General features: G+C 39.5%; 1 protein-coding gene across 3 annotated transcripts in view; it reads right to left on the bottom strand.

Moving 5' to 3' along the window:
• Positions 1-13,084, bottom strand: part of LOC134220856 (calcium/calmodulin-dependent protein kinase kinase 1-like) — a 439,381-nt gene that overhangs the window by 375,582 nt on the left and 50,715 nt on the right. The window lies entirely within an intron of this gene.

The following is a 13,084-nucleotide window of genomic DNA, read 5'->3' as shown; positions in this document are numbered from 1 at the left end:
CCTCTACATATACAGATACCATTTTTATTCTAGAACAAGCGAGAGAAATTCAAATGGCATATTGATTTTTTTATCTTCACAAACGTGTTGTCATATTATAGTATATGGCAAGATTGAAATATTTTGAATACGTAATAACACCTTAATTCTTCTGCTGTCCGGCATTCCAATAAACAGTATTTCGTTGAAATTCCGTCGAACATCAAATGTGTTTAATTGCATCATTTCTCGAATTCTTCACCTTGGGGTGAAAACAACAAAAGCATCGGGGGCATCGAGCTGCAGTGGCCAAACAGCAGGGGACTTTCTTTATAGTGCATCTACGCTACGAGTAATCATATGGCAGCCGTTCAGCGTAAGAATCTACAAACGTAAGTATCAAAGGTCGTTCTTTCAACTAGACTCTACAGCATTATCAATCTGCACTTCTTATACAAAATAAGAGATAAGAAAATGAAGCATTGCTACTTTTATGTTTATGACTCCAATATTCGTCATTATGAAAATAAAATACGGGTCACCACAATAATGTATTCAGTAATTATAATAAAGTACAATCAACAAGCTGTACGTACGTTCTCTCGTGCATTAATCTGCATCTTAGACGTCAAAAGGACGTCAATTTCCATGCCAAGTATGTATAAGTAAGGTCAAAATTACAAAATGTCCTCTTGTTGAAGTTGTTCATTACCCAGTAGTAATACTCCATTTCTCATAAAAAAGCATCCTTTGGTTCGGCACATAATTGTTTGAACGACGTCTGAATGCTATCACCTTCACCCCCAATGAGATTTTATCCCATCACTAGCTGTATGTACCTGGATGTAGGAACTTCCGGAGGAATTCCTGGAGGAACTTTCGGAGGAATTTCTGGAGAAACTTTCGGAGGAATTTCTGGAGGAACTTTCAGAAGAATTCCTGAACAAACTTCCGGGGAACTTGAGGAGGAATTCCTGGAGGAACTTTCGGAATTCCTGGAGGAACTTCCGGAATTGCTGGAGGAACTTCCGAAGGTACTTCTGGAGCAACTTCACGACGGAACTTCTGGAGGAACTTCCGGAGGAATTCCTGGAGCAACTTTCGGAGGAATTCCTGAAGGAACTTCCAGAGGAATCCCTGGAGAAACTTTCAAGGGAATAACTGGAGGAACTTCTGAACGATTCCCTGGAGAAATTCCGGAGGAATTCCTGGAGAAACTTCTAAAGGAATTCCTGGAAAAACTTCCGAAGGAATTCCTGGAAAAACTTCCGAAGGAATTCCTAAATTTGTGAAAAAAATGTATTCTTCAACACCCAACCTGGGGATTGCAGCTTTTAATACAGTTCCGCATAAAAACCACGAAAAACCTGTATAAATTTTTGATAAATACAAATGCGTAATATTTTATAAAGGCATTTTTTTAAATTGCTTACCTATATATTTTTGAAATTACCAAAACTACCTGGAGTACGGTTTTAAATGAAACCAATCAATTTATTTGCTTTACGGATGATATGGACATTGTCGATCGAACATTTGAAAAGGAAGCAGATCCGACCCACCCCGTGAAGCTACAGAAGTGGTGGTGTCAAAGACGAAGTGCATGCTCGTGAATAAAACCGATAACAAAAAAAGGGGACGGACACGGAAAGCGGAAAGGGTAAGAGTAAGAGAGACACATTAAATGTAAGGAGTTGACTGTGATTGAGGTTTTATAGACAGTTCTCGGCTTTCAGTCTTAATAAGGATCGCAAACGGATAGGTGTTCCAGGAATATTTTCAAGAATGTTTACAAATGGATTGGTAGTTTGAGATCCGAACTACATGCGCTGCAGTAAATACGCTGGAAAAACTGCCGAAACTATACTCAAAAATGCCAAAGGGGCGTTTTGTCCCGGGGGTGCATATTACCCATATTTCACCTATCCGTTCTAAAGGCTCCCCCAGACCTAAGCGATTTTATCGCCGCGACGGCGACAAGTAGTCGCCGCGATTCTATCGTTGGGTCGCTGCAGGCAATGTTCCATTTACGCTTCCATACCAACGGCGATAGAATCGCAGTCGCCAAACGATAGAATCGCGTCGCGGTTGTCGCGTCGCGTGTGTTTGGGGGAACCTTAAATCTGACGTTTTGGTACAATAGATGAGATGGATACGAAGATCAAAGTATGAGTGCTTTCCGACTTTCGGTCAACGAACTTGATAATTAAACTGTTCCAATGTACCATGAACCATGGCGACATAACTAAGTTAGCTATTTTCCGTACCCTTTTTTATTACGTTACACTTTTTCTATGAACCATCCTAATAGTTTTTATAAACTTTTACTTAAGAAACCTCTCACCTCTCTTTGAAAATTTCGTAAGTTGTAAAGGGACGATCCACCAATAACGTAACGCAAAAATTGGCAATTTATGAACCCCCGCCTCCCCCCTAAGTGACACTTTTTGTATAAATTTTGTATGGGCCGTCACACTTCAGACAACCCCCCTACCAGCACCTACCCCTCTAAAAAACTGAATCACGTAAAAAGGATATTGAAGTCATTCTATTCTTATTTTGGCCCCAACAAGGAAGGCGAGCGGTATAGGGTAAGACGGTATAATGCGCCCCACCTGGCCAAAACGCCCCCCTTTGATTTCTAAAAAACTATAACTATTTAAGGGTCAAAATCAGTTGGTATCCATAAGTATTTGAAAACCCATCATACTATGTGAATGTGAATACAAAAAGTTATAGTTTTGATGTAACTTTTAATGTTTGTTTGCTCAACATTCTGGAGCGAATCTGGCATACTGTCCGCAAAACTTGCACTGGAACACTCAGTTGGGCAACAAAATAACTTTTCTCAGTGGTTAATATAATATAAAATTGTTTCAATCTTCAAAAATGTAACGATTTTCGAAAACATGTTTCACTGGCCAAAACGCCCCAGTGTAGGCAGGACGATATGCCCTTACCAACTGGACACAAGCGCAGCGAGCCTGCAGCGGTTGCTTCCAAATTGTATGGAAAATAATGTAATTCACACCTGCTTAAATGCACCTATGTTGATTTTTTAATGTCAAGCGCATAAGGATTTGTAGCCTTTTTGTTATGGGATTGATAAAATACTAATGAAGGGCTTTGAAACGTCATTGGTTAAGGTGGGGCGTATTGCCCAGGCACTTTTTGAAATTCATTTTTTCACGACTTTAAAAAAGCTTTATTACGTGTTATCTGTAATATTTTTATATGACTTCTCACGGGCAATGCATTTGCGACTTCCTGGACTACCAAATAACACAAAGTTTGCATAAATTGCGTTGAAAAGTAAAAAGTTATCGAGGAGTTGCCTTAGGGGGGCATATTATACCGTCTTACCCTATTGCTTACATCACACACTGCTGGCCAATATTTATTCTTGGGAACGATGCCAACGTGTCCCCGTTTCCGGAATTGCATCTATACATATAATGGTCGACAAATGTTCCAGACTACTGGTACTGTTCATTTTCGCTACTTTTCGAACCGTCAACGGTGCCAAATTGAGTGGGATGACAGTGTTCTGCAGAGGCGGATGGCTCCGGTCGGGATTGGTTGGATTAACGAACATCACACGACGCGCTGAAGGACGGAAGCGTTAGGAAATTGCTAGGATTAAAATATAGGTCGAGGTCAGTGATGGATCGTTTATCTTCCACTTGGGGGAACGGTAAGCTGTAGGTGGAGTGGGTGGATGGACATAACGGAGCGGGTTAGTTTAGTATATTGTGGAGAAGATCCAGATCTGAACCAGCGCGGTGCACTGCGAGAACAAACCAAGCGTATGAACCGATGGTGGTTATGAATTTATGAAAACATCCACAATGTTGGAAATGCTCAATATTGCTTGTTCAAACAGAGCACCAAGAGTGGAAAGTACATTGCGAAAATTTCATAAATTCTGACAGAATTTCTGCCGTAGGTACCAGCCTCTCGTCCAAGCGCGGATGAAAAGTGGTTTCGACGAAACTGCGCTGCAGGCGCTCCCAGGTCGAACGTAAGAAGAAAGGGGTTTGCGCCGTAGCTTTGTTCAGAATTTATCGTCGTCCAGGACTGAGACCAGCTGGGGATGAAGCCAGCGTCTAAACGAGTACTAGAGCACTAAATTAAATTCAGCGTTGGCGGTTGATTGCAGATAGTTCACGCTGCAGCGAACATCGCAGCCAGTGCCAGTAGCGCGGATAGAGAATTGCGTCCGATTTCAAAAGATTTTGTTCTCGTTGAATCAAATTACGCTCACCTACCGGTGCTGAGAAGCATACATTAACGTTCGGTTATTTGCGTATTAAGTATTCATTGCCCCGAAAGATTTATCATATAGTGGCTTGTTTATAAAAGTAGAAAAATAGACGAAAATATTGTGCATTTTTGCTTAAATACTGTAAACAACTAATAAAACTGGTTAAAGAATACTTAATCATTTGATATCCCGCCGGAATCATCTCCCTTAAAATCCGTTTGATCGTACAGGCTTTTTGTGATTCCCGATGTTGAAAAAAGTTGATGTTGACTGTACTTTCACAATAAGAGTTATAGATGCAAACACCAGTGCTGCATAGGAATGTAGTAAAAATTAACGAAGTAGCGTAGGATGGTAAAAATTTCACATAAAAATGTTATTGATCTTCTTTTTAATAGATCCATCTTTTTTTTATTATTCTTAATATGAATTCCCACTATTTAAAGGGTCAGGAAGATGAGTTATCTAACTTACTAACAGTTCATAATGTGCGTATTGTCGTTATAACTGAAAACTAACTCAAAAACCTGTACTCTCCATCAAAAGAGATTCAAATTATTTCAGTTAAAGAAATGATCCTCTTGACAGCGTCTGTGGTGGGATGCATTATCATTAAAAGACGAATCAAACATACATTTTCTTTACTTGAAACCAAAGTTTTTGAAACCTTGGGTGTTTCTGCTGAGACAAATTTTGGAAAATTCTCGTTTATAGCTGCCTACTTGCTTATTCAATGCAATGCCCGGGCAGAAGCCATGAACAGAATAACAAAACATTATATGGACTTGATTGATACAAGAGATAAAAGGACAGGCAATAATATCAAAAATTTGCATCGAAATATCATTCAAAAATCAAGATATGTTATGGATAGGAACAAACTAATGGCACATGGTATTGATCACTTCTTAGAAATAGCATAACTTGATCTCCTCATGATATTTTGGTACAAAATATTGATATTGTCTTCTGACCTTATATCTCTCATATCAATCCTGTCCATATCTCATTTTGCTATCTAATCAATATTTGATATTATTGAGTTATTTTCGTCTACTCGGGTGAGTAGCAAAAAAATTAGCTGAGAGCTGTTTTTTAAAATCGAAATAATTCGTAGTTGGTGACTTCAATGCTAAACAAAGTTCATGGAATTATGCGCAAAGCAATTCCAATGGAAATATTTTATTTTCTGTGGGATAATATATGTAGGGGGAGATCCCCAGTGCCGGACACATAAGCCATTTAACGAAAAACTTTCTGACTTTCCGGATTATGTTTAATGGTATTTGTCAGTGATGAACTTAAAATCAAACTTGTGATAAGACGAGTTTGTACAATCCCATTGAATTCCACCACTTAATTGTATCTTGACAGATACGTATTTCGACCTCAACAGTAAGGCCGTCTTCAGTGTCTCGTACTTGACTCGACTCGACTTGACTCGTCGAGTCAAGTACGAGACACTGAAGACGGCCTTACTGTTAAGGTCGAAATACGTATCTGTCAAGATACAATTAAGTGGTGGAATTCAATGGGATTGTACAAACTCGTCTTATGACAAGTGAAGACATTCCACTAAAAAGCTCAAAATAATTTTCCTAATTAAAATCAAATTCAAAAAATCATTCTCATATTTTTAAAAGAATAAAAATTATGTTATTTTATATACAAAGTTTCTAGTAACATGTCTTAATCAAACTTCGTATTAATACCACCTTTTTCAACGTCATCTTTTATTTTTGTTTCAGCTTATATCTGTTGTTTGCTGATACCTTAGCAAGAAGAAACAATAGAATTGAAGTGAATTTAACAAAACAGGTGTAAAGAATGGCCATTTGGTTACATAAAACAGGGGGGAACAGCTACCGGATACCGCAATCGATTTTGCACCACAATTACATAATGTAGCAAATTGCAAATTATCCGTACAGATTTTAACAGTTGGCTTCTACAGAGCAAAATAAATTACTAATTGACTGACTCAGTAGCTCTGTGGCCATCACAACTCAGCCTAATTTTCTACCTAATGTACTTTCTGGCAATACTATGCATTAGCTCATGGACAGGAAAGACTATTAGTCTTTGTGGATGATTATTTCCGGGTTTATTGATAGAAAAGGGATGACCTCGCAACTCACCGGATTTAAATCAAATTCATCATTAAGCATGACCCATTTTGAAAACATGAGCCAGCACCGAATATATCACTGAGACATTTGAATTCATTTCACAATCATCTGAAATATCAGAGAAGTATCCGAATGCAACGTGCAACCATCGTAATATTTTTCCGATACGTTCGAAGGTGTGTAGCTCAGGATATGGGGATAATTTTTAAATTTTCAAATCAAGCTTGTTTCAGGCAATCCTAACATAATGATATGCTAGGCATGTTGGTTTTCTATTCTGTTTAGAAATATAATTGAGGGGCTGTGACAAAAGCTTAGTTTCGAGAAACAAGGGTGCAAAGATTTTCTATATATTCTATATTTTCTACATTCATCAAAAACAACGTACAACATATCGCCGGAAATCTCTAAAAACCAAAGCATTTTTTGCTGCAGTCAACTCAAATTTGACTAAAATGTCACTTACATGCCTTTCCTTTACTTCTAACCCCCTCAATTGTAAACCTATTTTGTTGTACGGATATTTTGCAGACATCCTGTATATCTAACAAATTTTGATTGCTATTTAAAATATGGTTAATATAGACCATTTCCACATAGGGGAACTTCCATCTCACTGAACATATATTCATCTCATCGCAAAACAAAGAAATACAGCACCAATCTCGTCGCTTCTTTCTGTCAACATGCGTACTCACTGCTGGAAAAAAATCACATAAATAAGAAACAAACCAAATTCCTTTTCGTGTGTATGTGTGTGTATCTTCAATCTAACCCCCACTGTCCGGCAGTGGTATTATGGAAGAAAGCTGTCTTTAATACAGTCAGGTTTAGCCCGGGAGTTAGAAGGTGCTAGCTCTACTGCAGCTCCAGTGACCCATTTCAGACTGCCTGGTAACTCACGTCCAGTCCGAGGTCACTTTCACTAGCAATAAGCCCCGCCTGTTTATGCTACCATTATCAATTGGATAATGGATCCATAAACAAACTTCCTGATTTTTTTTAATCCAGCGTGCATTTAATTTTGGAATCATATAAAAACATATTGAAACAATCTCACCAAATTGATCCAATCACTTCCACGAACAATTTACTTCACTATTTCAATCTCTGGTATTATCACACAGCCACACATATTTCACCAAAAACATCCCCGCACCGCATACACAAACGACTTCGCGCACTCAATTAAGAAATACATTTTATTAAAGGTAAATTCCAAACTTCATAACACTTTTCTAGTACATGCAAAATATAAACATCAGCCGAATCTGTAACTTGCGCGAACGAACAAAAACGTGACAGCAAATTCAAAACCAACCATCCACACGCATGGCTTGCTGCGATCTCCAGAAACAAACCAAATTCCTTTTCATTACTTTATTTTTAATGGGATGGAAATATGAGCTTTGAGATGAAGTGCCGATTGCCGAACCGTTTCCCTAATTCTTTTAATCTCAATTTTTGTAGAAAGATTATACCATTTAGACTCAAATTCCAAACATGACTCATATTCCAAACACTCGCTTTTAAATTGCCATTTTGGCTTTACTCGTTTTTTTTCCACAGGAACTAGAATTCGTTTGTAATTTTGATCCTCAGTACGGAAAACCGATGAAAGTTTTAGTTTTTGGGTGCTAAAACTAAAAGTTTTCGAAATATGAGTCATGTTCGGGATTTGAGTCAAAACCGGTAAGAAGAGGATCTGGTATTCCATGCAGGCAATGGACTTTTAAATACCGTCGTGCGGGGCTTCTTTTGACAAATCAGGGGCTACTTTGGACATTTTGAAACAAGAATTATAACGAAAAATACTATAAAATTGTCATTATCACCAATCGGTTGTCTTGTTGATAGTTGGATGGCAACTTTCTGTTTCAAATTTGGTGTTTTTTCTCTTTAATTTAAAAAAAAATCAAAAATCCAAAGTAGCCCCCTGAGTCAAAAGACGCACGACGGTAGCTTTTCTTGTACTGCATATGATGCTAGAATGCAAGGTACAGTGAACGTTCGCTAATTGTTTTTTTTTCGTTGGGGGTTCGATGATTGAGGCGAAACCCAATTAGAAAGCAGCTAAACGTCAGAACGTGATGTCAAAAATGCGTTGACGTCTTGTTTCCGTGCTTGGCGGGATCGATATTTTCTGGCACGTGAAATTTTCCTTTGTTCAATGCAAAATGTAAACAACATTAACGCTTGTTAAAACGCCCCAATTAGCGAACGGCATTCTCTAGTTGTGGTGAGGTCACAGACAAACAGACATAACACTCGTCAAATTTCCATCGTTCATTGATTTACTGGTCAATTCAAATAATCATTAGTTGGCCAATCGAACACTCGTGGCGCGTGCATCGTTTTTTCTCGAGTTTGACGTTTGCTCGCTACCGCCATCTGATTCGTGATTTGCCCAACTAACTGAAATCAACAGATGTCGTTAGTGTTTGAACGACGATGAATTTGATGAGTAAATGTTCAATGTGTTATGTCTGTTTGTCTGTGGTGAGGTCGTGCCCCAATTTGCGAACGATCACTGTACTACAATTTTCGTTTTGAGAAGTGTCCGGTGTTGGGAGGTGTCCGACAATTCTCTCGTGTCCTTAACAAATTTAGTTGTCAAATTAAATTCAATCGAATGTCAAATTAAATTCAACTTAATTATTATTGACGGCGATCTTCAGCTACTGATCTGTCTCAAATGTGAGGCGTAGGCAGTACCAAAGAACTCGTGAGCCCGCTTCAAAAGTTATAGGTATAGGATTCGCGAGCTGGATTACAATCGATTACTAATTATTGAAATGATTAATCAAGATGCGGTTTTTGTGGTGGGAAAGCTCGAGATTATTTCTTCCAGTCATAAAGGCTTTCACCCTGTCTTGAATTGGGAAGTGCTATAATCATGTCAATGGAAAATTTAAATTCCCAACACTTGAAACGGCATGTGCTATGTCAGTTTTTATTCAAATCAGCTCAAAGTTTGGGAGGACACTCGGAACATTAGGCAGAATCGAATAAGCGTTATAAAGCAGTATCGATTCTTTGTAACTACCCTAAGGGATATTGTTTATCCAATACAACACGGCAGACTACGGTGTACTGGACACGTTGTTCGTGAGTGGGAAGAGCGTCAAGTGAAGATAATATTTTGTAGAGAGCCCGGAAGAGACCGTAAGCTTCGTAGAAGGCCACGCACACGATGGCTTTTTGCATTTGCAGTTGTAGTTTTTGCAGGACCTGAGAGCGTAGAAGCTCAAGTCCTGATGTTAGGTGGGATGCTAAACCGGCCTGACACGACGGCCCTCTGACGAGAGAGAAGGTTTGTGCAGGCCCAATAAACCGCCTTTAAAAACAACCATTACGAACGACACAGAAGATAATACGACTCGATACAATCGGCAATGACCTAGGCGACAAATAAAGGATAACGATTGGAAGTTTGGAACATGGAACTTCAAGTCGCTAGGTTTCGAAGGATGTGACAGGATAACCTACGATGAATTACATCCCCGCAACTTCGACGTCATAGTGCTGCACGAAATCTGCTGGACAGGACAGAAAGTGTGACATGCGCCAACGCGTGATTGGGTGGCGGACAATCAACGCAAGGATGTGCAAGCTGAGGGGAAAAGGCCGTTTCTTCAACTATAACATCATCAACGTGCACTGCCCACACGAAAGGAGACCAGATGACGAAAAAGAAGCGTTCTATGTACATCTGAAGTAGACATACTGCATAGACATACATATCCCCACTGCGGGACGTCAAAATCGTCATCGGCGACATGAACGTACAGGTAAGAAGGGAGGAAATGTATAGATCGGTCATCGGACCGGATAGTCTGCATATCGAACGACAACGGCCAACGATGCATGAACGCTACAGCCTCCCGCACTTTCTTCCCCCGCAAGAATATCCACAAGGCCTCATAGAAATCACCTAATCAAGAAACGGAAAACCAAATCGACCACATTCTAATCAACGGCAAATTCTTCTGTGCGAATATTAAATCCGACCACTACCTCGTTGCAGTATGTCTTAGCTCAACACTCTCGACGGTGTACAACACGTGTCGGAGTCGCTATCCGCGGCTTAAAATTGGGCGGCTACAAAACGGTAGACTAGCCCAAGACTATGCGCAGCAGCTGGAAGTGGACTCCCAATGGAAGAGCAGCTAGGTGCAGCGTGTCTTGAAGATGGCTAGAGAGATATTCGATCCGCCATTGGAAGCACACAGAAAATAATAATGAAAAATAAACAGCGCGTAAAACTTGACATGCGGAAATTTACGCAATTGAACGCTGAAATGATCCACTTCCTAACAAGATTGCTTACAACTTGTATGCAATATTGACGATTCATGTCAAATATTGTATACATTTAGGCTATATCCCGTCTGGAATTACGCTAATAATGGCGTTCCATTTATGTGCATGATTTTTAGCGTAAATTTCAGTGGATTTTTCTATCTGTGCACCGCAACCGCTGCACGGTGCTCCCAGATCAGAGAAACGACTGGTATGAGGGCGAATGTGAGCAGTTAGTGGAAAAGAAGAATGCAGCATGGGCGAGACTGCTGCAACACCGCACGATAGCAAACGAGGCACGATACAAACGGGCGCAGAACAGACAAAACTCGATTTTTCGGAGGAAAAAGCGCCAGCAGGAAGATCGAGACCGTGAAGAGCAAGTGTACCGCGCTAATAACGCACGAAAGTTCTATGAGAAGTTAAACCGATCACGTAAGAGCCACGAGCCACAGCCCGATATGTGTAAGGACATAAACGGGAATATTCTCACGAACGAGCGTGAGGTGATCCAAAGGTGGCGGCAGCACTACGAAGAACACCTGAATGGCGATGTGGCAGACAATGGTGGCGGTATAGTAATGAATCTGGGAGCACGCGTGCAGGACATACGACTTTCGGCTACGAATCTCCATGAAATCCAGGAGGAGATCGGCCGGCTGAAAAACAACAATGCCCCTGAAGTTGACCAACTACCAACTACCAGGAGAGCTGTTTAAACACGGTGGTGAGGCACTGGGTAATTATCCAAGATTTGGGAGGTTGAGGTTCTGCCGCAGGAGTAGATGGAAGGTGTCGTGTGTCCCAGCTACAAAAAGGGCGATAAGCTGGATTGTAGCTACTACAACCGCGCAATCACATTGCTGAAAGCCGCCTACAAGGTACTCTCCCAAATAATATGCCGCCGGCTAACACCAATCGAGAGAGATCAAGGCGACGATGGATCGGGTGATGTGCGTAGTTCGAGTTTCAGGGGCATTCTCGAGTCCATTTGAAACACGCAGAGGGTTACGGCAAGGTGATGGTCTTTCGTGCCTGCTATTCAACATCGCTCCTATGCCTGGTGTATTGTATTGCATTACACATTGTATTGCACAAGACTAGTGGGAAGATCTAAAAAAAATACTGTGAGGAAACCGCCAACAAGAGCCATAATGTTACAGTAATTTTCCTATAACTTTCATCGTCCAGTCGTTTGAATGTCAAAGAGAAAGTTTTTGGGATATCCATGTATATTGAGTCTAAGGGAAGATTCATTAATTACGAAACGCAAAGATGGACATTTTCAACCCCCGCTCCCCCCTATGTTACACTTTTTGTATGAAAAATCTGAACATTTTGAATGGATCTGTTTGATGAAGCATCTAAAATCACTTATAAAAAATGGCGTATTTTCATATATTTTTTTGACATTTATATAAATCTAGACCAACATTTGAAAATGGCGTAACTACAGTATTTCAAATACATTGATATCGAAAACACATACGCCCTTCTCAAAAATTACTATCGAATCCAAACAACAATTTACTAATTTAGAAACATTTAAACCATTTGTTTGAGAAACTGCATATGTTACATTTTTGTCCAAAATGAGATTTTTGATATACTCTGAATCCTTGTCTTAAAACACGTATTCTGGCAAAAATACGAAAACAAAAATTTTGTTTGAAATGTGTGAAATTTGTTTCGTTTGTTTGAGAAACTACATAATTTACACGCACTTTGAAGAGCAATTATAGAGTATTGCTTGCAGTTTTCGAACTAAAAGTGTCCCAGGATGTTGAGTTTTGCCAAAAACTATTGATCTGTATAGAAGAAATCAAAAGACTTGGTGCCAATTTGCTAAAAATCAGTTTTTTGCTGTTTTCTCGGAATTGTGTAAATATGCAGTTTCTCAAACAATTCTAGACCAACATTTGAAAAGGGCGTAACAGCCAAAAATTATTCCTTCTGATTCTTTGCCTACATATACAGCTTTATATGCAGACGAGGAATCAGAAGGAATATATTTTGGCCCCTTTCAAATGTTGGTCTAGAATTTATACTGTTATACTGGATTTGTCTGCATCGTTTTGCACAAATCCAACATACTAAAGCTTTGGTATTTACCACTTTGGCGTAGAACTGCTCTATATCTTCAAAGTAATGTTAATCAAAAAATCTATTTTAAATAGGAACTATCTTTACCATCACGAGCCGATAAGCACAAAAATGAACCCCCTATTATTTTATGTATTGTAGGTCATAAAATGCAGCAAGCACTAACTACCTGAAAAACGTGCCGCATCACAATGATTACACAGAAAAAATGAAAATTAAACAGCACGTGATCTTGAGATGCGGAACTTACGCTATTCTTCTCTGAAATGGTCAACTTCCTAACAAGTTTTCTTATAGCTTGCATAGC

Source organism: Armigeres subalbatus, chromosome 3 (assembly GCF_024139115.2).
Source record: "Armigeres subalbatus isolate Guangzhou_Male chromosome 3, GZ_Asu_2, whole genome shotgun sequence".
NCBI classification, from domain to species: Eukaryota; Metazoa; Arthropoda; class Insecta; order Diptera; family Culicidae; genus Armigeres; species Armigeres subalbatus.
Note: the sequence above shows the minus strand (reverse complement) of the source record. Positions and strands in the feature narration are given on the sequence as shown.